The sequence below is a fragment of the Typopeltis vanoorti genome, chromosome 2 (assembly GCF_054136105.1).
Source record: "Typopeltis vanoorti isolate ZY-2024b chromosome 2, IOZ_Tvanoo_1.0, whole genome shotgun sequence".
NCBI classification, from domain to species: Eukaryota; Metazoa; Arthropoda; class Arachnida; order Uropygi; family Thelyphonidae; genus Typopeltis; species Typopeltis vanoorti.
In genome coordinates, this window is record NC_143550.1 from 33,080,886 (window position 1) to 33,107,891 (window position 27,006).

A 27,006-nucleotide genomic window follows, 5' to 3' on the forward strand; every position below is an offset into this window, starting at 1 on the left:
GGGCACAGAGAGCGAGAGGCATACGCATACATACACACACAAAGAAAAAGCAGTGGCGGTTCAATGCACCTTGTATGATGTCACTCTTCAGAAGAAACTCTTCTGCTTTTCTCTAACTCCCCCCCCCCCAGGTCCCGTTCAAAAAAAGACTTGGAGTAGTGTCCCTGCTACCTACTCTCCCTTCCGTAGTACGCTAAAAAAACAGGACTTTTTTTTTTTTTTCAAGCCCGTACCCGTGGGAAGTTGTTTGGTCTCTGTTCGTAAGATCCGGTATCAGAACGTAAGGTACTGATGGTTCCTTAGGCTTAACAAAAGGGAGAATAATCACTAACAATGAAGCTTGCGTGGGAAAAAAAAGGAAATAAAAAAAAGGAAGCTGAGTGAGAGTTCTGTTAATTCTTCCGTTCGGATTACGGTACGCTTGTCGGAAACAGCTAGAAAACCGTTATATCGGCTGCAGGTAGCAATGTTCTTTCGGAACCAGTCATCTCCGTTTTTACCATTGTTATTAATCAAAAAGTTTCACACAAAACCAAACTCTGGACTCTTCACATCTGGGGGGGGGGAGTGCTTTACTAACACCTGACACTCAAAGCGTACAGAAGTCGGAAACGCATCTGTTGCCATAGTAACAGGTTGCAGAAAGGTGTACAGGGAGAGTTTTTAGTCTAATCCATAAAGGATATTTTTGAATGAAGGCCATTAAAGAAAAGCACTAAATTGTGTCTATGCATACCGCATTATTAAAATGCGAGTGCTCCACGATTATCTTATCCTTTATTAATAATGCTAATAAAACATTTGGAAATCACGTCCTTGTTATGAAGAAAAAGATATGAGTTAGTAATTAAAATAATTCATCGAAGATGTCTTATTTTTAATAATCGATTTTTAAACCATAATGCTGCTTAAAAATTCAAATACGCCTTATTATAATATTGCATTATCTCCTTAGTATAACATCTTACATAGCACCCTCTAGTGCCACATTTGTTAAAAAATAATAATGGGCTAATTTCGTACTCAAATCCTATATAAAGATTTGTAAAGTATTCATTGGATTTTATAAAATAAAAAACAACTCAATTCTTGTTTGTCCCCAGAACATATCTATTATAATACAATACTCATAAAACAATTAATAAATGAATATCTGAAATGAGTATACGCGACAACTATTGTGGTATAGTATTCGAGTGAAAAACTGTAAAGAACAGTAATTTATATACTACTACTACTACTCTATAAGCTGTTCGTACTCTCTAGCAGATATGCACGAATGAAACACATGAATCTGAAAGAGAAAATCCTGACACTTATATTTAACTAGCTAACTTATGTTTAGTCAAAAAAAAACTCTGAGATGGAATTGAATCTGTCGCATGATTAAAAAGGACTATGGCTTAATTACGGTTTTTCACTCGAATACTATACCACAATAGTTGTCGCGTATACTCATTTCAGATATTCAGGTATTCTTTTAAATATCTTCAAAAGATCGTTTTAATGTGACAAACACAAAAAAATTAACAGATAATTTATTTTCTCACAGTTCATGGTTTTACTTTCTTATTTTCGGCCGTTCTGAAATTTTATGTTTGATTCAATACAAGAGTAATCATGATTTCAAATGAAAGCTATGCATCAAGCAATTATTTATTTGAATTCATTTTGTCATCGCACTGAAAACGTAGTTCGATAAAAATAAATGATAAATTTTCCTAAATTTCACTATCATTAGCTGGTTGTTTCATGAAATGAAGAAAAAATTCACATAAAATACTATCTCACAATATGATTTTCCCTCCTTATTCTCTTGTGTGTGCGGAGTTCCACTGTTCAGTCGGTATCGACGATGCCTATTGGGTAGAAACAGAAAGTTCGAATCCCGTGTAGGACGTGAAAAAGTTTTATAAAGGTTTGTCATCTGAAGGTTAGTTAGAATTGATATGGTTTCCCCCTCCCGGAAAGAGTTTTACATGTCAAAATAGGCAAACCAGCTGAAGAAAACACGCAATTAATACACGCGCGCACGCGCACACACACCCACACGAGAGTGTGTTGAAAGGTTGTGATAATCACCATGAAGGCATTGAGGTAGAACCATGTAACTTACACATTATTCTACATATTCCACACGAAGTGTTATATACTTGTTACAATGGGGGTAAAGGGTTTTAAGGTATTTTCTTTCTTGTGGTTATGTTAGTTGCTTTAATATTATTTTTATGAAATGTGTGAAAGAACTAGGAGGAAGCTTCCAAACGAAATTCGTAGGACTATCTTGTCCAAACCGGACAAGAGACTAAATTTCCTTATCTGCGTAAGAGGTGGATGCAACTTTCGTTAGAAAATGAAACGAAGGTGGCATAAAATTTCATCTTTCAACCAGGTTGAACATTTTTACAATTTTTAAAAGGAAATTTTCTTATATCAAACCAATTTTTGTGATTTACGTCTACGAAAAGCTGTAGACTTAAAAAACATTAGTACAATATGTGAGCTGAAGATATTTTTTTTTCATTTTATTTATTCTTCTTTATTTTTTACTTGGTCCGAAAGCCATGCTCTAGAGACCAAACATGCAACTTTTTTCAAGTCATTTCAGTACTCCAATAAGAGGGGGCGCTGGTATCCGATTGAGGCGATGATATTCGTTTCATGAAATTATTGTAATCGTTGTCATTAATTTCTTTTCCTCAAACAGAGCTAATTCCAGGCTTTGTGTCAGAACAAATTTCAAGCATATACATCTGGGGGGGGGGGGGTTTAAGGTATTTCAATCTGAGAAAGGGAGTCGATTAAGAAATGACAGGAGCAAATGACATTTTAAGAAGAGAAACCGCGACATATTTTTAAATATTTTATTAATTTAATTTCACTAAAAACGTTTATATTTTAAATTTTAATTTGTATTTTAACTCAAAAATTACAGATTATTTTTATTATTACGCTAAAAATTTCATTTGTTTTTAATATCAATTAATAGGAGCGCCATCTATCATTACAAGTAAAAACTTATTTCATTTTTTTCCTTCTGAGATAGTGGCATTTACCTGCTATTACAAGCTATCCAATTCGAAACAGTTCCCCTGTCGGCAATCTTCTTCCTTTCGGTGCCAACTTGCATTTCGGAAAGAGTAAAAATTTGCAGAATGCCAGGTCAAGTGAATAAAGAAACAGAACAACAACCATAAATTATTATTATTACGTGACACCTCCAGGGGGTCCAAAGACTCATCGAGGGAGAATTTATGAATATAAATTCATTCATAGACTTGAGTAAAAGTATTGTGGTCTAGAAACAAATCCGCAGTGCTCCATCTCTGAGGGTTTTCACATCGCAATAGGGATGCGTACGTTTTCATGGACGAAATTCTTCATTCATGCCACATTTTTCTCCACTTTGTGGATGTACATATCGGACGATGAATATCGTCTATCATCATCAAAAACAGTCGCTTCACTTTTGAGCTTAGTAAAAACCAATCAAATGTTTGAATTGTACTTATTGTATCTTCTTCGAACTAGTTTAGTTTATAATAAACTGCAAATTATCCCACATTCTACTCTACCTTCAACCGAGGTGGACTAGAATCTGGTACTGTACCAGATTCTAGTCCATGATTTGAATTAAATATCAATGTTTTAAATGACAGTAAATAGTAAAAACGGCTCTGTCTTCTATCGCCTCTGTCGGTAGTCGGTAAAATCAAAATATACTTTGTCATTTGTCAATTATGAAAATAATATAGCAACGTCGGAATGGGAGTGCAAGTCTAGCTCATCTGAAGCTTATTAGCTTAGCGTAGCTCTCAGATATATACTTTCTGCTCTCACCGTTTGACATTTTAGGTTATGCAGAGTACAGTATAGTGCTGCGCATTCCCTAAATCTAGTTGGAGGAGAAGCGATTAAAGTTGCAACTCAAATTGTGAACTTTTTTGGAATAGCAACAAATATACGTTTTCTTTTCTGCATCTACCCATAGGTGGGAACTTCTAAATCGTGAAACAAAACTAAAAATTTTCGATAAAAAGTTAGCCAGACTAGATGGTCTTGTCACTATGATGCTGTTAGAGCTTTAAAAAATAGTTACGGTGATATCATGAATATTAAAAACGTTTAGTTTTTAATATGTTCATGATATCACCAGCTGTGAGGCGGAGCGATCCTTCTCCAAGATGTCCTATATAGAAAACAAATATAGGACAACAATGACGAATGAAAGATTAAATTATTTATCAATCCATTAACTGTGATTTAACCAAAGAATTACAACGTGATGATCAAATAAAAGAATTTGCAGCCCAAAAACAGAAGAGTTACTCTTTAAATGTTTCTTTAATGTATTAAAAAAACTTACATTAATAACTCCTGGAATATTTTATTTATTTTATTTTTAAGAATAAGTATTATCATTTTTTTTTTCTTAGTCTTTATTCTTGACGTGAGAATTTGTTTAGTTTTTTTGTTTGTTACTAAAAGTAATACCTAATATATTTTATTTATGTTTGATGTTTGTTATGTATACAAAACCTTTTTTTCTTTATAACTGTATATAAAAGTTTGTATATCCAAGTGCATCAAATAAAATAAAAAAGTTCAATGTCTGTGGCCTATAATTTTTTCTATTAAAAATGGATAAAAAAACGATTTTTTGACAAAATGGCAAATGAGTCGCCACAACTAACCCAAAGTTAACGGCCCGCCACTGACTGTAGATATTATACATATTACTAACACAAGACATCAAAAATGAAAAGATAATGGGAAAAAAAAATTCATATCCCCTTAATTTAAATAATGTTTTCATTGCCGAAATGAAGCTTATTAGCTCTTTATACTTAAGTAAAAGAAATTCATATTTATTTACAGGTATAACGCTTCATGCATTGATAACGAAGCAGCAGCAATACGATTGCTTTATGGTAGCCTAGTGCAATCGATACGATTGCTTGGCGGTGGCCTAGCCTATACACTAATGAATGAATCGTTATAAAATTTTTATTTTATGCTAATTAATTAAGTTTAACTATATTAATTCATTAATAGTTAGTTTTATGCGGTTATGATTTAATACTGCATCTTTAAATTTATTTACATTTCTCTCGATTGTGAATGGCTGTGTATGGTCTGTAAGTGTTTGCATGCGTATGTTTTGATACATTTTACATTTTAATAATAGATTTGTGTATATTTTTTATTTGTAAATTATAAAATAGGGACCTCCCTCCGTAGCTCAGTCGGTATAGACGAAGCCCTTTGGTCGGGAAAACCTGGGTTCGATTCCAGACAATGAGTGAGGAATCTTTAGCTGGTCTCTTTCGACGAAAGGTGAGTTAGCCGGTCTCATACGGAGGTAGGGTTTTTTTTTTTTCACCCGGAAACTCGGGTTTTTCATCCCAGCATAGGGAAACCGGCCCGGTGAACACACATCTACAGACATAGGACACACCGGGAGGCATAGGGTTAACTACCTTATCCTCGAGTACGGTTGCAAGAATACGTACCTCAACACCGTAAAAAGTTAGAAAATGGGAGGATTAAGAAAGAATGAAAAGAAATAATAAAATAGACTAGTATCTACATTTTATGCATTCATGACATCCCTAACTTTTTTTTAATTTTTTCGATATTTCTAAGCTACGCGAGTTTTTTTCAAATTGTCGAATTCTCTAAAATATTTTCCAATATATTTATTTTTAAAAAAATGTATGTAAGTGGATCCACGCAGTTCAAACCCGCGTTCTTCAAGGGTCATCTGTATTTATGAATTAAATAAGAATTCAGCTTTCTTAAATTACTAAAACGACAATGATAAAAGAAGCGAAATTAAACTGTGTGGACAACAGGAACCAATAGACAAGCTTACAGTAAGCTGGGAGCTACTTTTCTGGGATCTCGAAACTCTCCACTTCTATTCGAGATCCGTCCTCTATTTACAATTCTTCTATGACTTTCAGGCTTAAATTCGAACCAAGACTTATCTCTAATATTAAAGCTATCTCAAATTTCATATATTGACACTTGTGTCCATTGGGAAATCATCTGCATTTGGGCTTTCTTGATATTCTCAGATTTCCAGGTTTTTTTTTTTTTTCTTGGTTGACTTATAATCCAGTGTACATTATTTAATTTTATAAAGGCTCTCTGTGTTTTCGAGTTCTCTTCAACTAGATCAGTATCGTCAGCATATCTTAAGAGTCAATCTTGTTCTGAAGCGCCTACCGGTAGCTTTTCTGCTGCTAGTTTGCATAAGACAGGAGATAGGGCATCTCCTCGTATTAATCCCTTTGGTATAGTGAAGGCTCTGATCCTGTTCTATTTGAAGCACTATACTTCTCTTTGATTAATGTTTTTGTAAGATTTATTCCTTAATAAGCATTCCTTAGTATGCGGCAAAAGCGTTCGTTTGCGAAGCAAGTGTTTTAAAAGTATTTTGTATCGTATCAACAGCAGAGATCCCTTTAAAATTATCCCACTTGCTATTATTTACTTTCTTTCGTTAATTATTTAAAGTATTAAGTCTAAAATAATGTTCGCTATTCTTGAAGACGTTCTTTGATGTTGCAGTACAATAAGTAGCGTCAGAGTCGATCGCTTTTATCCCCAAAAATTTGGTCAGAAAATTATGAATTTTCGATGTTTAACAGGTCCTGGTGATAATCATTCATTTTACTCTATAATGTACAATAACGAAAAGCAAAACGTAATTGATTTCTTAAATTATAATACAAATACCGAGCAGATGCTTGCCTGTTCCAATATTTTCCATCAGCTCTTTGGTCGGTTTCCTCTTACAAACATAAAATACTTTGAATACTGGCCCAATAGCCTGAGTTCTTCGGCCATAAATTCAAAACCAACCAACCAACCTTGAGTGCATTTCGTAATAGGTGTTACATACTGTAAAGATAGGAATCTGGGTAATCGTGGAGTTCATACCCATTGCCATCCAACGTTTTCAAGTAGAAGACCAATTCATTCATTCATTCATTTCGTATGGTGATTCAACGTCCGTGAACCTCTTTTACGGGAAAGTACGGCACAACCTCAATCCCCCCCCCCCTATTTTTATCCGGGCTCGGAACCGGCATAGCTGACACTTCAGACTTATGGCTGGAGGGATTGTGTTAAGTATTCCTGACTGTATCCGGGTGTGTTCAAGGGGGGCCGGTTTGCCTACTTGCGGGATGAAAAACCCCAGATAAACTGGGAGGAAGAACCCTGCTGTCCACTCCCGGCTATCTTGGCTATGGCTGAGGGAAAATCCTTAAAAGCTCCTCACGTCGTCGACGGCAATCGAACCTAGGACACTCCTTCTCCAGGCATATGATTGCGAAGCGCAAAGCCACTAGACTAACCGCGGACAGAAGACCAATAATAACAAATAATGAGACCTACTAACAAAAACTGACTAAATAATTCTGAATTACACTTCCCCAGCACAAAAAATTTAATCTAAATCTGTTATTGGTCGAAAGGCTGCTAATTACAAAGTCGGTTTTGAGAACAGCCGTTAAAATCAGCAGGAAAATTGAACATGACAAGCGCGTACACACACACCTACATCTACCCTTAACATTTATACAAACCATTTGCCTATTCAAACGGTTTCACTAATTAATCATTTCATTTATTTAATTTCCTCATATGTTAACACATTAAGTACTTGTAGCTAATCTCATTAATAATACCAGAAATCCTTATCAATAGATGCAGAATTTATTTAAACAAACAAAATTAAACATGCTCTATAACAAACTGAACATCGGATTACAAAATAAATTGCTAAAACTTTGTGATGATCTACAATTTTTCTGTGATTACATATAAACCAAGTTTGCTACCATGCATATCGGACACCATGCATGAACCTAAAAATTTAGCTAAAAAGACTAATAACTATGTTTCTTGGATAATAATTACTCGTGTTAACGAGTAATACAAAAATCGTCTGTAATCAACGTAATCTAGATCAGGGGTCGCCAAAGTTATTTGCCCGTCGACCCCTTGAAGAGTTTCTTGACTTTTTATCGACCCCTTCTATTTTACTATTACGTAATTATAATAGGACAAGTAAAAAAAGACGCTTGTGTGAGTTTTTAGATTGTTTATTTTATAGTTACAGTGTTTATTGTATGTATAATATAGTATATATTATTATATTACTATTACTATCACTAGTAATATCACTGGTATTACTAGTGATATTAATAAACTACTGGTATTAATATCACTGGTATTACTACCCAGCGCTGCTCAACTCTTCAACACAGAGAAGTTTAGTTCGTAAATGAATAACGATTGAATTATAATATGTATGTTGATGAATTTTAGAACATTAACGCTCACTTGTATGTCGATGCGCAAAAATGAGACTGGGATCAAATACTTGTATCAGTAAATAAGAACCACGCACGTGTTGCAATCTTGCTTCCACTGCGCCGGCCGGCAGGAACCACCAACATCCGTTTATTGGTAAATACGTCATTTTGGCCTACTTGATTGGTCTCAGTAACTATTTTCATGACCTTACTCCATCTTACAGGTCCTATTCATGGCCCTGTAAGATGGAGATACTGATCCCACGATTCACTCTTAATTGCGTTGTCATTACCTCCATGTCTTTTGTCATGGAGGTAATCCAAGTTAACCGAATTAAATATTACCGATACAATGATGTCTTATATTTTTCTGTCGACCCCCCAATCTACCCCTGAGCCCGAATCGACCCCTAACAATGTTATATCGACCCCTTTGGCGACCACTGATCTAGATGATTGATCCCTAAATGATGTCACACTTTTAGGTGGGCGGTTGAAAAATGTTCCATTTTATAATGGGAAGTTCGTAGAGAAGAAGGGTCATATTGTACTTAAAGGGCTTGTACTTAAAGTACAAGCCATTACGAAAAAGAAAACCAGGACGTCCTCTAAAACGATTCAACGATGACTTCTAAGGCCGGAAAAGGCCATGCTAGGCCTAAATCCTTGATACGCATGATGATGATATGTTAACACGCTCCTAGTGAATGTGAACATCACTTTGAAAAGTGATGTTCACATTCTGATTGAGAAAGAATTTTTTTACAGTCATTGTTCATTGTCATTACTCTAAAAAACTAACCGATTTTTTCAGTGCATAATTTTTAGCTACCACAAACTGAGATGAATACTCAAATAACGGATAAACATATAAGAAGAATGACCGCTGTAGGAACGCCACCTATCAGCAAGGTCATCAACTGCTTCCGACAACCCCAAATATCTGAGAATTGTGGAGTGTTGAATTACGTGATGTCATCTCTGTAGGTATCTCTGCAAAAAAATCACCGCACGATATGGGATCGTTTTATTAATCTTATTAGTCTTTTTTTTAACAAGTGAAATATATTGAAGGAAGGAGACTTCATATGGTTTATTTATTTATTATTATTAATTTTGCAGTTTATTTACGATTACATATTCGGCACTCAGTTCAAGTTTTTTTTTTTTTTTTTTGATAGAAATAAGATAAGAATTACGACTCCAAAGAGAAATGGTAAACAGTTCAGTAGTGGATCCCATGCGAGAAAGCGACACACACAACAGGACTGGAAGAAAGCCAAGAAACCTATCTCTAGAGGGCAAACAGTTTTCGTCAATTTCCCGGAATATTTCCTAGTGAAAGTCACGCAGATTTACCCGCAGGCTGTTTAGACCTAGGCTCAGCTCAAGTCCTGTTTAGGATGCAAGGAACCTTTCAGAAAACTTTTCAACAAAACGAGAGTTGTCACTCTCATACGGACGCGGAAGTACTTTTTATTTGCAAAACAGGGAAACCAGCTAGAGAACACAGTACTCTTGTTTTGTGGCATGCATTACTACAGTTGTAATTTCAACAAAAAAAAATCACTTGGGACCTCTCTAATATAAGCGGGTACCGAATCATGCGATGGAAATTATTTATTCCCTAGAAGTATATTCTGGAATATTTTAAAAAAATGCTCTTTTTTTATCCCCAAATTGATATCCTTCCTGATATGACCCTTCTTCTCTACAAACCTTCCATTATAAAACGGAACATTTTTCGACCGCCCACCTAAAAGTGTGACATCATTTAGGGATCAATCATCTAGATTATGTTGATTACAGACGATTTTTGTATTACTCATTAACACGAGTAATTATTATCCAAGCAACATGGTTATTAGTCTTCTTAGCTAAATTTTTAGGTTCATGCATGGTGTCCGATATGCATGGTAGCAAACTTGGCTTATATGTAATCACAGAAAAATTGTAGATCATCACAAAGTTTTAGCAATTTATTTTGTAATCCGATGTTCAGTTTGTTATAGCGCATGTTTAATTTTGTTTGTTTAAATATATGGTATTCTGCATCTATTGATAAGGATTTCCTGTAATTATTAATGAGATTAGCTATCTCTATTTGATCTAATTCAATGGTCAAGACAGTTTCTTTACTTGTATAGGATTACTGCTTATGGCTCTTGATTGGTCACTGATTATAATCTCCAGATATCAATGTGTCAGGATTACTCGTCGTAACTTTTATCCAAATATAATGTAGAAATTACCTTTCTACATTCGGCTAAGCTTTTTTTTTTGGAAAAAAATTGTAGGTATTTCAGAATGTTTATATTTCGAAGGTAATATAAGTAACACCGCTTACTGATCTCATATAAGTCTTTCTCTTTCTACTTTCCTGATTTCATCATGGCTCAATCAAACAGGACATGCGTATTTAGTTCAAAAATCTTGGTCTGAATGCACTTAAGGACAGAAGAATTTTTGGACATTTTTCAAGGGTGATCTAGTTAGTTGGTGTCAAATGACAGTTCCCCCCCCCAACCGAATACTCATATTTATCCAAATGTAAACTAAAACGCCGTAGAAGTCTCAACCACATAACAAGACAATTTAAGTTTTCTTGTTATTAATAAACTAATAATTGACACTTGCTTTTTCTACTAAGTTACAATAACTGTAACTGGAAACCACTTCAGTGATATTCTTCGAGGTGTTCGTGGTAATATTCTGCAATGATATTACAGCATGCCATGGAATTTGCAGAAAAAACTCGAGGTTTTCATCCTTTTCTACTGGACTAATAACGACCTATTTAGTACGCATTTCTATTAGCATTAGTGTTATAAGAATAGTTTTGAAATATTCTATACAAAACACATGTATACAGATACCGCTGAAATCATAAGATAACACTGGAAAAGAGATATAGAACATGGTCTGTATATTAGATTAAAGGCAGGTAGTATTCACAATGCAAGTCTACACACTGAAATTCATGAAACTAATGTGCATAGTGATATGTAAGTCAATAACGTACTCGCACAACTTACAGTTTTTATTTATTCATATGGAGTTTCCTCCCTTTTCTCCACCGTCCCTATTGGGGCGAGTTGAGCCCCCCCTCATGGGGGTGTTAAGTATTTATGGCTGTAGATCCGTGTGTGTTCACGGGACCGGTTTGCCTGCTTGCGGGATGAAAAACCCCAGATAAACTGGGGGGGGGGGGGGAACCCTGCCGTCCACGCCCAAGACCGGCTAACTTGGCTATGGCTGAGGAAGATCCTTAAGCTCCTCACGTCGGCGACGAGAATCGAACCCAGGCATATGGTTGCGAAGCACATAGCCACTAGGCTAACCGCGAGGACACAACTTACAGTCAAACTATATTAAGCGGAATTATTGACCGTTAATGACATTGAGTATTCTAAGTGGAGATCTTAAATGATGATTGGCGAAGCAGAACATAATGATTATGTAATTTCGATCTGTATAGCAGGGGGTATTACTGTATGTGGCGTGTAAAAGACAGCTGAATGACTAATACTTCTCAGCTAATTTTTCCCCAAAAGTAGTAGTGTAAGTGTGCGTGTTGAAAAAGAAAATTAACAGTTAGGATCTGAAGTACTATCGTCAGTCTAGTCATTCATGAAAATCTAGAAACAGAGCGAACGAACATAATTTAACTCCCCCCCCCCCTTCATATTTGTATTTCATGACATGACCAAATTCTCGAATGGAAGATACATTTTTAAAAATATTTTAATACTATGTAATTAAGGATATCGCGGTAAACAATTGCATACACTTCAGTGTAATAAATATCAGAAAACAAATATGGGTTGAGTGGTTTAGACACTGATTGAATACAACATAACACGCTTGCATTACAGGATGTTATAATTGGGACAACTGACTTAGAACTTAGTCGTGCTGTTTTGGATAAAAACAGCAGTAGGACATTTTTCCGAAACATCATTGAAGTCCCACTGTCAATATTTCGTCAAGAGCTCAGATTAGAAGCCATCAAAACTCCATTACACAGTCTTTTGAGAGAAAAAAATATCATAAAGAAAAATCTAATCCCCTACTAGAAGACTTGGATAATTTTCAACGCTTCTAATTCCTGAAAGTATCTTCTCCTTATGTGAGGGAAAATTCTCTGCACCTCCGTATGAGACTAGCTAACTCCCTTTAGTTGATAGGTCTTTTTAAAGGTTTTCGCATTTCAGACAGAATTCCCATCCACGTTTTTCAAACTGAAGGGCAGTTGTCCACACGAATGCGATTCGACGCGTCATTTTCATACGAGAAAAGTATGTGAAGAACTTCTGATTACGTAGATCAACAATTTCGAAGTAAGTGGTATTGAGTATAAAAGACAAAATCAAAACTGATCTACAATAATTCTATCAAACATCATAGCACCATCTGTGAGAAATCCATGCAGAAATGTGTAGCCAATTAGAAGAATGATTGATAATTCAATGAGATTGTACAACAGTCATCACAAAATACTAAAAAATATGAAATTTTGTTGGGAAAATTAGGAGGAATTCGCATGTTTCCACAAATTTTTCTTCTTTCCTGCAAAGTATTGCATAATTCTGACCATTTTCCATCTCTGACTCGTGTATAGCTATCTTCAGAAGTATGATGCAAATATTTATCATCTAGACAACACGGATCGTACCACGGCCCAATTTCTTCTTTGTGAAGAATCAATCGCACATTGAACCTCGAATGTGTTTGACATTACAAGAATTCGGAATGGATGATTTTCATAATTTCAATTCTTTATCTCATTATCGAATTTTGGCTTTCAATTTTTTTTATCAAAATATTTTCATTCATCACTAAAACTGTTTTCCTCTTCGTTCTACTTTCAATCGTTATTCTAAGTCTTGGCTTTTGATCAAATGTGTGAAGACTGGCCAAGGTGAGAATGAATGATCATAACTTCCTTAGCGTTTCATTGAAATCTCCAGCTCCTTTTTCTGTCTATGTCAAAGACAAGCGGCGGAAATAAATTGTGAATATTTCAAATACTGGTCTTGAGAAGGTGAAACGCAGGAAACTTACATCATTCCCAAACAGTAATCGTTTCAGCGGTCCTAACTCCTATTCACGAGTGCTCCATCTCGTTTATATTTACATAGTTCTACTGGAACATTACTTCCAGACAAAAATCCAAACTTCAAGCTATTTATTTTTTTCCATCTCTTCCATTAATAATCTAGCTAAATACGCATACGAATCCTTATGTTCCCTTTGGAATAAAACAATATTAAAGAACTACTCTTACTACAATATCAAGCATATCCATTCAATACGTTCTTTGATTATTATTATTATTTTCTTTCTTTTTTTTTTTTTGTCAAGAAGAAATCAGAAGAACATTAGAAATTTCGATGCTTAAAGTGCCTTCTGGTTGTTATTGTTCCTCTTCAAACAGATAATTTACTTTCCCTAGCACGCATTTTCTGCAAATATTTCTCGTTGATTAGAATTAGCATCAACAATTGTGTTTTACCCTTCTTATACCTTTGAAGTTTCATTAAAAAAAATATATCTTGCTCTTCATTTTCATTGCTTCCCCTTCTTTAGAAAAACCTCCCTTCTTATCTGTTTCCAAAAGTATCATTAGATATTGAGATCTAATGACAAGTTATTTCTTTCATATTATTAACAGATTGAAAAATATTTGGGATTTGTCATTACCATAAAACTAATAAGAAGGATCTTATTAGATACTAGAAGTTCAGTGTCACATCTTGTATTCTTCTAAAAAATAATTATCATCATTTTAGCGTGACCTCTAGTCACCAGTTGCAAAATTAACAGCAAAAATGCATTTTCCGAACACATAACCTTCACATGAATTTTATGATATAATTTGCCATTTTTAAATGCTCAAAAGCTTGGCTACTTACCTATGACGCTGTTTTTGCCTGTTTTTAGATTTTTTTTTTATTATGATAACCACGCGAACCCTTAAACTAACAACATGTGTCAGTATTCCACGTGGATTTAGATAAATTATTTCGATTACCCTGTTCTAGAATTCAAACTTGATTTTTTTTAATGACATACTAGGCTAGGCTTAAAAAAATGTGGTTGTCTTGGTAATGAATAACATTTATCGCCTGAAGACTGGCTAAGTGGAGAAGCTATAAAATCATTATAGGTAAACTGGAAATAATAATGATGTTGAAGGGGTAGTAGGAAATGCAATACTGATGATGGATTGAAATCTCATTGAATAACAATGCACTGATCATCAGCCCTAAATCTATTTTTTAGTGTCTAGATTGTTTTTTCTTTTTTTTTAGTGTACCAACCATTCCTAATCCTTAGGCCAGTGGTGGCGAATCTTTTTATGTGCACGTGCCAAAAATTTAAAAATCGAGTTGCTGACGTGTCGGCGCGTGCCAAAAATTTACCAATCAATTTGCTGACCTGCCCTGCAGTTTTTAATAGGGAAAAAATTAATAGAAAATTAATCTAACTTTATTTATTTATAAATTTATAATATATATATTTATTTATATTTTATAAATAATTTATTTTATTTATAATATTTATTTATATATAAATTTATAATGTTATTCAGTGTAAAATTGATTATTGTATTATTAAATTGATTTTCATTATGTTGGTTTGAAAAGAAAAAAAAACAGTTGTGAGAAAAATATTTATGCATTGTAACTCACCATCAAAGTTAGCTGAGCAAGGAAAGCAGCAGAAGGATGTCAACTTGTCGGCGAAACGCTTACCATATTTACTCGAAAATAACTCGTCCTCGCGTATAACTGGCACCCCTGATTTTACTTTATGAAAAAAGACATCCAAAAGTGTTGCATATGCCTCTCACAAGAAAAAATGTTTAAACATGTTCACGTCGAGGCGATAGTAACCCCCCTCCCTGCGGTTAACAACACGCCTTCCCCAACAGCCATTATATACTGCAGATGCAAGAAAAACAAGTAGTTTTATTGTATCCCTGATTAAGGTATGGAGGCTTTTGCAGTCTGTGTAATATATTTCTCAACAAATAGTGCAATTAGAGACAGCTGGAATAAAAATGGCACTAACTAATGAATCACATGTCTAATGAATCAGAAACTACCCTGTATAGACTCAAGCAAAACCATATGTTGCACTGGAAACACAGTATCCTGTCCAATTTTTCAATTACATGAAATAAGTGTTTTGTTTATTACATTTGAAATTCTCAATGTCATTATGACAGAGCCTGTGTAGCTCAGTGGATATGGCGTTTGAACACCACGCTGCTTGGCCGCAAGAAGGAAGACTTGATTTCGAATCTAGTGCGACTAGAGGAAATTTTTCTAAGCCTTTTTTCGACTGGTTCCCGAGTTAGTCGATCTCTGGCAAGGGCAACCGGGTTTTTTCGTCCCGTAAACTCAAGAAAATCGACCGTAGAATCCATATTATTTCAGACATTAAATAAGAGTGTTAGGGACCACGAGATGCGTCACTTGTTGAGTCGTCACTTCACTGCGTGCCGCTTAATTAGTGATAGCCTTGGGCCAGCTATCTCTGATTGGGCACCAGTGGAGATTGAACTGCCCACTCAGTCTCCAAAAGTAAGATAGGGCTAGAAACAGCCTCGCCTACTCCCTATATATACGGGAATAAAAAATAAAAAAGGCATTAGCTGATTTTTTTTAACCTCAAATAAACTTCTACCACAAATTGAAACATGCCACATAATGCATGTGTAAGTTCCTTTGCCAGCTCAAACGCAAACAAGCAGTAATAAAATTCAACCAAAGGTTGAAACTTCGTGTGAGTTGAGCCCACCGATAAAGAGAAGTTCCCTCAGAACGATAAACGACATCCCCCCGTCGTGAATATGTTAAAACTAAGAAATATATAGTGAATGTTGTTATGACAGTTTCACATGTTATGGAATTCGATTGAAGAGAATTAGCATTTCAAATCAACAATTGTAGGTTGCCTTTCTTTTGGGGTCGCGCGATCTTTTGTTAATACCACACCAATCATATGCACATCTTCATAGCTGCTCTCTGGCGTAAAACAAAATTTAACTTGTACGTATTGTAACAATTAAAAAAAAGGTTGAATAATTTATAAGCATATAAAAGGATATCGTTGATGAGCCACCTCTGGCACGCGTGCCATAGGTTCGCCATCTATGCCTTAGGCAATGGTGCTAATGTGCAATAGGGAAATTGCGATTTTTCATGGGCGGGATTCACCGAAAAAATTATCCTTTAGTTAGATGATAATAAAAATGGAATATTTCAATTTCCCATAATGAATTCTTTATTACTTCATAATGCATTGTCTCGAGGATATCAAAACTAGTATCCGAGTATTTGCTTACTCATGTTCAATTTATTTTATGTTTGTTAAATCAATTTTATTTTAAAAATATAAAAAGTGAAATTTAAAGGATTTAGATTTATGCGATTTATTTTTCTTTCAATATCTTTTTGTTTTTAGACACCATTTTATGATGGTCTAACAAATTTGAGTTTTGAAGACAAAACTGAAGAGCGTCAGTTTGAAATCAAGTCGACTTCAACCGCAATTGCTTACCGAGGATGATAAATCTAAGCATGTTTGGGGATCATACTAGAGTAGAAGCTCCAAATAAACAACCTGGACGTAGTGTCAGGTCCTTTACACATTCCATTCACCACTGATATCCTATTCAGCCATTGTAAACCCTATTCTATCGTATGTTATCGTATCGTATCGTATGTAAATATAAAAACAATCAAGTCTTTTTTTTAAGTGACAACGAATTTATAATGGAATGTTAAGAGAAATATTGTTACCAGGAAAACAGAAGCTTTTAAAACCATAAGTCACTCTGTGGGAATGCCTAGCGCGCTAATGAAATGTCTCAGAAATACATAGGCAACTTAAAAATGTGTGTAAAGATTCGGTAACACTTTTTTTATTTGAGATATTAATGAAGAATAGTTCAAATAGTTGAGTAACTTTTGGAATTGGCTTCATATAGAAAGGTAATTTTTTTTTTTTTTTTTAGAATTGATAATACCTGGATAAACATGACCTTCACTGGAGAAATGACTGGGTGTGCACGTGATGATACGTCATCACTGATTGATGATAAGTTTGGTGTTGGTAGCATAAGATATCAGAAGGAATTGAAAGCATCCATTTACTTCTTCAGGTCATTATTCATCGAGAAACAATGTATAGGAAGTTTAAAAATGAGCAATATTGAGATTGCAGCGAAACTACATTCATAAAAGTGGTCTAACAATCGTTTTGGATCACTAATGCAAAAATGTTGCTGAACTTTAATATAAGCTCTTAGTTTTCGATACAAAGCATTGCATCGACAAGACACGCAGGCATCTGCAAGAAAAATAATGAAATCTGTGGAGCGATTGCGTGCGTCCACCTAAATTAACACCATATGTTTGAAATAGTCTTATATGCATTTATAAACTGAACTATTTATAATGCATGAATGGTTATGCTTAAAAAGTGCTATAAATATGTAGTAAATGATAATCTAACTTAATTGTAAACTTAACTAAGCATTATATAATCTATCTAATGGCAAAAGATGCATGCAGAACATAATGCATAGAATTACTGCGTGCAAGTTTTATTTTTCTTCATTCTTGTTAACCTAATGAGTTCGATTATTAAAGAATAATACTCTATATATTATATTAAATATTATATATTTAATATACTACATATTGTATATAATATATAAAATTATTATAAAATACTTTTATATATTATAATATATAAAATATAATAATATATAATATAATTTATAATAATAATATATATAAAATATAATAATATATAATATAATTTATAATAATAATATATAATATAATAATAATTATATTCGAATTAAGTGGATATTGAATCCAACATTATTTCTTAGCCGAATAAGAAACTCAAAGATAGAAAATCTATCTAAGAGTTTGAATAAATTTACTTCGCCGAAGTGAAGCCTATTGGCTCTTTATCTCAGTAATTTATTGGTGCACCTTTTGGCGACTCCTACAGTAAAGAAATAAGCTTTGTATTACTGCAACCTCAGTATTTACATCTAGGTCTACCTACTCACTGACAAGACTTCAAAAAAAGATCGCAACCGGTCTGGGTAGTGGCAGAGCAGTAGTTGTGAGCAGCAGTAGTAGTAGTGGCAGAGGAGCAGCAGAAGTGACCTTATCCCATAATGTATAACAGGATACATCTCCTAGGAGTTGTGTTTTACATTATGGGAAAATATTAAGGACAGTGATCGATTCTTACTCCACCTTTACTACGAGTTGCACAAGCATGTACCACCGGTTGGCTTACGCTTGGACTCGCCGAACTTTTATAGTTTTCTATATTCGGCATGAAACTCTTAGATAGATTCACTTAATTTGAATAAATTTACTTCGCCGAAGTGAAACCTATTGGCTCTTTATCTCTGTAATAATTATATAATACATTATATAATAAATATAATATAGTTAACATACTAACAACTACTGCTCTGCCAAACAGCCATCTACAGATGAGTAATATTTAAGTCTTAAAATTCTAAACTCAAAATATACAGTTGTGTAACAAAAACATAAGAAAATTTTATATACTTGCAGGTTTATTTTTCCAAAAAATATGCCTTATAAATACATTAACACATCCTTTACAGTAAATCCAGTAGGCTGCTACCAAGGCCAACAAAATCTTAGGGCGATATTAAATACATTATGTAGATTAAAAAATAGAAAGCCAAAAAGAGGGGTCAAATTGATATTATAGCCAAGATAACTAACACCATGAAGTCAGTGTATTATGTTTGTTAATTATGTGTGTGTGTGTTTCTCGGCCATTTTTGTCCCAAAGAAAGGAGTAGAATTGAAAAGATACCAGGTAGAGTGAACCTGAAAGAGATGGGCCAGCTTCCTCTCCAATACTACCATGCAAACTCTTTTCAGGCACACTTATCAAAAGAGTTTGCATCTCAAGGTCGAGATTATTTATCAGGTGATTTGAAACCTCTTAATGTGTTTCTATTAGTTTCGCTCGGGTATCTTGGTGGCGACTGGTAGTTTTACTAATGTACTTTCGAATGGAGGAAGACAGGCTTCAATAGTAAGCCACCTGATCCAAGTATTTTTATGTGAACCAACGTTTTTATGAGAATTTCAGCTGAGAGGATGAAAATCCAAACCACTTTTACTTCCATGAAGTGCAGAGGTAACTTGTGTATATACTACTGTCGGATTTCTAATAATTAAAACTTAAATGCAACTTAGTTGAAATGTTTGCCCTAGGCATTTTTCACCTGGTTCCCGAGCTAGTTAGTATTTGACGCAGCCAAGTAGGAACCCTCTCCCCATAACCGAGGTTAAAAACCTGGAAATGCCGTATTCTTGTACCCGAAGTCTTCACATTATCAGTAGCCATGAACTCAACTTCCCGCTAACGAAAGAAGGTAGAGCCTAGCTGCTTACTGATTTATAAAATTAGGCCTAAAAGAGTTCTGCCTGGTTTCTTCGAGGTTTTATTTTTAACTATACCTGCTTTATACTTCACAAATAACTACTTAAATTTTAGAAAGGTTACAAATTTTTCCATGTAAGCTTTCTTCTTCTTCTCAATTAAACTAACGGTCTCCAAAAGCTGTTTTCTACTCCACTTATATTCTCTTAAGGATTCATCATGTAGAATAATATAAGATAAAAGACAGATTTATTTTTCTAAAAGATAAACAAGGACATTTACGTAAAAGATGCAAAACGAAAACTCATATAGGTATACCCTATATACAATACATGTGCAATATCAACAAATGCCGAAAGCGATAAATAATCATGACATGCATCTGTGATAACCAAATCAATGTTTGTGATGCCTTCCATCAGTATCTGAATGAAGCAAATGTCGCTCCTAAGTGTAGGTTGGCATCGCTAAAATAAGCAACGAATAAGTTATTAACTACGATAGTTATGAAAAAACTATGACACTTGAAGCTATTTTGTTGAATCGTAACCGAAATGTAAAGAATCTGATTGTCTCCAATAACATACCGTATGATAATGTTTTATAAATAAAGTTTGACAAAGGAATAGATTTGGAAATGTAAAAACACATTCGAGAAAGGTTTATTCTCCAAGTAAGAAATTAGATTATAACACTAGTGTGCATTTTTATTTAAATAACAAAAAAAATCTATTATTTAAATTAAGGGGATATTAAATCCCACATTGTTTTAAAACCGAATAAGAAACTCAAAGATTGGAATCTGAGAGTTTCATGCCGAATATAGTATAATAAACTATAAAAGTATCGGCGATTACTGGCATGAGCTAATGCAAGTAGTCCTAGTACGTAGTACAATCTCGGGCAACTCACAGCAAAGGCGGTAAAGTTCTGATCGCTATTCTTGGTATTTGCTGAGAGCTGAGATTGAACTACGTACTAGGACTACTTGCATTAGCTCACGCTAGTAATCGCCAATACTTTTATAGTTTACTATATTCGGTATGAAACTCTCTGATTCCAATCTTTGAGTTTCTTATTCGGTTTTAAAACAATGTGGGATTTAATATCCCCTTAATTTAAATAATGTTTATATCGCCGAAATGAAGCCTATTGGCTCTTTATATTTAAGTAAAAAAAATCTATATTGTTTTTTTATAATTATAATACAAAATAAAAAGTATGCGATCTTCCCTGATCTAATTTCCATTGATGAGACCTCAATAATGGTGGAACAGTCTGGACACCGATCCACCTAATAATGCATTGTATACACGTCCGAAAGGAAGTGTACTGCACATTATTATTATTTTGCTACGCATGATACAATGGGATTAAAAAGTATTTCTCAGATAGTCTTTGGTAAAATTAAAGTCTGTATTGGTCACTATAACCAGATACCTAATTCAGTCGAACATCAAATTAATTAAATTAAGGGGATATTAAATCCCACATTGTTTTAAAACCGAATAAGAAACTCAAAGATTGGAATCAGAGAGTTTCATGCCGAATATAGTATAATAAACTAAAAATATCGGCGACTACTAGCGTGAGCTAATGCAAGTAGTTCAAGTATGTAGTACAAACTCGGGCTACTCGCAGCAAAGGTGGTAAAGTTCTGATCGCTATTCTTGAATTATTATTAAATTCCACAATGTGGGATTTAATATCCCCTTAATTTAAATAATGTTTATATCGCCGAAATGAAGCCTATTGGCTCTTTATATTTAAGCATCAAATTAATGTTTTTGTAGAGGAAGAAGTTTTTGTACACTAAATTGTGTACATTAAATTAAACACTCGATAATTAATTTAATTCGAATAATTAAATATTATTCTAATATAAATTAATATAAGCATATATAAATAAAATAAATTGATGGTTCGCAAATGCAGTATAAAAAATTAAAAAAAAAAAAAGAAAAAAAGATTCGCCCTCCTGGATTGGGATGATCGTTTATCATTTCTTGCCAAAAATTAGATTCATTCAAGTTAATATTTACATAAAGCAAAATTGAGTTGTTGTTTTTTCTGTTAGATGCTTTATTTTTTTTATTTATGTTTATTACTTAATTTACACAATACATCTCATCCAAAAGGACACAATAGTTTATTCAAAGGATCACTGGTACAAACCATTTTCTCTGTCCTTAAAAAGGATCACATAATATATTTTGTATCGAGTTTTAAATATATAAAATTTATTTCTTGCTGCATTAAACATATTGGAAATGAAACTCTACCCTTTTTTTTAAAGTCACGATCAACCCAGAATTTGGGAGTCTCCGATTAACCAAAAAATTGCAGGGTTGCGATAAAGTTAGTGTAACACATACACCCAGTAGCGAGCAAGAGTTTTTCTTACGCACGAGGCTAAAAAAATTATAATACCCGTACCATCGGAACAGCAGGTAGACGAGAAGGGAAGATCTTAGACCGTTTTCCATAAGGCGGTGTGCAGCTCCGTCCCCTCTGACACTAGCGTTTCCTCCGAGCTCAAACAATAGAAGTGCCCTCTCTCTCGTCTTCCCACGGCCCTGGTGCTTGAGAGCTACCCTGCTCTATATCGGTAAAAAAGGAAGGAAAAATGTCTCCCATGAAGAGGGTTTTGTGCAGCTTAGTGTGTGCACTGCAACTTGCTCACTGTTTTTGTGAGTGTAAAAAAGGGAGAAAGAACTGGAGTTTTTCTTAAGGATGCAGTTACTATGAAGATGTCCGAAATCGTCTGAACCAAAAAAAGAATTAATCTAAATATTATAACTACGTTTATATGCATTTTATGCGTGTGTGTGTGTGTGTGTGTGTGTGTGTGTGTGTGTATATATATATATATATATATATATATATATAACTAAATTAATTACATTATGAAATTTAGAAATATTAAAATTTTGATGTGTGATATCTTGTCAAAATTTTTTTATCTTAACAAAATAGTCTTGAAACTGTTACCTCTTTTATCATACTTCGCAAAGAAAATACAAATATTAGACATATTTATTTTGCAAGAAATATTCCTTGCAAATGAGGGTTTATAAAATATATTTTAATATTTTATGTTTTGATATTCATATATTATATCATTACATTTATGTTATAAACATGTATTCATATATTTTGTTGCATGCGAGATTCCATTTTTGGTCTTAAGATGCTTCATTAACATGAACATCTTAAACTATAATCAGCCTAAGGTCATAAATGGAAAAACACTTTCTCAGGTCGTTTGGATCCTGCTATGTCACAAAACGTTTTCGACTATTCTCACAAATCTCAAAAAAACCAGAAATGCACATAAATTTGAGTATTTCCAGATTTAGTTATTTCTTTTCATAAGCTCAATAATAGCCATACTACGCTATTTTCAAGTGACAAAATAAATAACCGGCTTTAGTTTATATTTAGCAATTTGCCGATGAGTATATTCGAATTCAGAACCATTTCAATGATCCTTTCTAAATAATTTTTAAAATATGCTTAAGTGCTGATCGTAAGTTTTCTTAGAAAAATACTTAAGACTATTCGAATCCCTTTGTGCAGACATTATTCTAAATGTAGTCTTAATGATAGAGTCAAAATATCAAGAATGATCTCAGTTAATTAATAATATTATTAACTACTAATATAGTTCATATGAAATAGATATATTTGAGCTTTAGCCTTTTTTTTTCTGAGCGATGAAATGAAGAGATAAAAAAATAACACGAACTGTTACTGCAAATTAATGTGATAAACTTAAAGAATTAACGAATACATTTCCGAATGAGCTATATATTTAAAAAAAAAAGAGAAAGAAATATACTCAGTTATTAGCAAACTATGCAAAAAATTGTCCTTGTTAGGGTCTCAGTTTGTGAGTCTTCGCTAACAAGCATTGCTGCTCTTAATTAACCTAAGAGGAGCATCTTGGTAGAACTCTCACCAGTTATACGAAATTTACTTAAGAGAATTGGAATGGTTCTAGAGCTCGATCCACGGTTCAAAAATGTTATCGTATTACTAATTTTATGGACAAATATTTAAACTATTAACTGTCAGGACTTTCGATAATTTCGTGAAACTGTTACCTCTTTTATCATCTCGAAATAAAAAAAAAAAACATTTTGTTCCGGTTTTTCAGTTAAAAGTAATATTTAAAATAAGCATAACATTTATAATGTATCATAAAATTTATGCATTTTCAAATGTCCCAAGTTAATATTGGTATTAATAATTCAGAGAACCAGTTAAACTGAAACATCACCAACATTTTATTTGGTAATTTCTTCTTCTAATCTCCTCCGTGCTATGTTAAGACTATGGAAATGGTTTGAAAAGATAAGAATTCAAAATTATGAATAATATTTATAAATTTCAGGAAGGTGAAGTTTATGAAAGTGAAAATGGTGTCAATTTATGCGCAATTGAGAACAAAACATGAAATTATTTTCTAGACATGTTCGTATCTTCAGAAAGTAAGATAAATTTAAGTTACGCATGTGCTATTTTTCATTCTTTCAATACGTCATAGAACATAAACCGAAGTTTTTATAATTATTTATTAAAAGGGATATTATATCGGAATAAACAAAAGTCGGTTTTTAAAAATAGAATCGTTCAAAAATAAAAACAATCTACAGCGATCTATTTTTGTTAAACCACGCGGGTCGATGGCAAATGTTTTCATATTAAAGAGAAAAATGACCTCGTAGAATACACGCATTCTAGAGATAATAAAAGGATAACGTAGAATATATTAACATCGGTCCCACAGGAAAAAAATCGCAAAAATTCGCAAAACGAAAAACTTGGAATTCATCAATAAACGATTGCGTTTATTGATGAATTCCAAGTCCCTTCAGAATTTTTTATTTTTTTTTAAATCTCTCTCTCTCTCTCAGAATTTAATGTCAAAGAGATTTTTATTAAACGGAATGACTGCTATCCAGAAGATAATTAGATGCAGTCAAAATTATATAAAAGGTATAAGAAAAATTTGTTTTTCTAATAGAGAAACGAGGATGTACAGAATTAATTTGAAAATTATTATAGTTATTACATTAGAACAAATGCGTTTAGATTAAGCTTTAAACAACCCCCTCCCCTCCACCAACGCCTCGATCGTTTATTTTTCCTGGTGGAAATCTTCGGCAAAGAAAACCCATCAAACCCCATGCATTTGCTGAATTATGTGTTCATTCACTCGACAACATTTGCAGTGTACTAGAGCAATAAGTGAGTGATTCTAGGAGGTGAGTGGGCCCCTGATCTCTGACAAGTTCTCAAAATAAGATGAAGCACGTCAGCGCAATCTATGTGCGTTTTAGAGGGAAAGCGGAGGATTCTCAGCAGGTATATCTGTCATATGTGAACTATGCTGATACCTATCATCCTATTTTGATTATATTTATTTAATTAAGGTTCTTTAATAAAGTTTATCGAATCATTAGAAGAAACATACTAATATTAAGGAGAAATTCACTTTTACTTTTAAAAAATAGGTCATTCCATATCACTTTTATGTATGAAGTTATAGACTGTTTGATAAACCGCTGCACTAAGTCATTGAAGATGAATGCTTATGCTTAGGAGCTGTATACTCTCGAAACATGCTCCTTCTTGAAATGAAAAATTCATTTCAAGGCATTCGCTAATGAAAGTTTCAAATCTTACTGAAACTATCGGAAAATTAACACGATTTCAGCTAGTAACTTGAGTAGCAAAAGCTTACCGTGTAAATGCCTGTTCAAATTGACTCTGGCCAATGATTGGTTACAGTTTAACTGACATGCTCGGTAACTTATCAGGTCACTGCTCGGTTAAGAAAGTAAAATTATCAATCATTGTAGCAACAAGAATTAATAAGCATAGAAATGGTTACAGATAATTATTAAAAAAAAAAGATCCGTTTCGCAATAGTATTCTGTATAATGACACCATCATCACCACAACGGAACACAGAGCTCTGTTAGTGTATTGCAGACAACTTTGTTTTGCCCCAATTTTTTATTAAAAATTCAAATGAAATTAACGATTCGGCAAATTTTAACAGTGATCCTAAATACCAAATTTCATTAAATTCTTCGGCCAGTGCTGAATTATAAATATCCTTTCCAGGACGTACTCTGGGCACCAGTAAGGCAAGCATTGAACTGCATTCACAATACAAACAAAATGCAATCATAAAATAGAGGAATAAAATTTTTGCTTGGAAGTGGCGGGAAAAAAAAAACCCTGGAGCCGGTTTTAATTAGGTCACACTTTACCAATAAAAATGATGTAATTGACACTCAAAATTAACCATGAGTACATCGTCTGTATTCTGTGTCCATTCCAAATTGTATTCAATGCCATCCGACAAGAGTAATGCTATGACTATCTATTATTTCGATTTAACCCTTTATGATTCTTTGAATGAAACAAAATGGAATGGCTCAAAGTCTTGTATAGCCACAGAAGCACTCGTTTTTTCCTATATCCAGTCACATTATGATGCACTCCCTTGTTTATAGAAGGATATGAGCTAATAATGAATTCTCTGCACTCACTACATGCAGGGCTAAGCAATAAATGATTTGGGGGATAAATTTATCAAATAAGAAAATATTAAATATACAGTTTCCAACAAAATAAAGTATAACCCCTTATTTATTTTTAGAACATTAAATTCGATTGAAATATACAGAAAAAAAAATCATCAATGCATAATTTCTTTATATTACACAAATTTTGTGAGAAATATTTAAAACTGAATAAAAATTACTAACTTACCTTCAGAAATGGAACACATTTCAGAGAAGAGTTGAGAAGATAATTCCGTTGATAAAATATATGCCAGTTCTGTAATGAGTCTTCATTACCTCAAAGAAGCAAATGCAGTCAGTAGAAGATATTGCGGCCTAGAGAAATTTGACGTCACGGATAAACTGTTTATCAACTTACAGCCCAAACTGGAGTAACCTCAATTGCTGTTTGCCATATCAACAGTTAAAGAATTTTCCCTGAAAAGTGCAAATGTGTAATTTAAAAATGTGAGGTTTAGATTCTCTAAAAAAAGAAAGCGCTGAAAAAAATCCAAAAAATTTTCTCGATAATTTGAAATTTTGTTTTTCAGTAAAATTTTAAAATTCAGTTTTTTATTTCATTTCAATTTTCTGAACTAATAAAATTAATTTGAGATACACAAAAT

General features: G+C 33.6%; 1 protein-coding gene across 1 annotated transcript in view; it reads right to left on the reverse strand.

Moving 5' to 3' along the window:
• Positions 1–26,723, reverse strand: part of LOC150108908 (uncharacterized) — a 295,478-nt gene extending 268,755 nt beyond the window's left edge. Inside the window, exon 1 of the mRNA XM_090410911.1 lies at positions 26,589–26,723. The gene's annotated coding sequence lies outside the window, so the exon portion shown is untranslated. The remainder of the gene's footprint in view (positions 1–26,588) is intronic.
• Between the last annotated feature and the right edge of the window lie 283 nt (positions 26,724–27,006).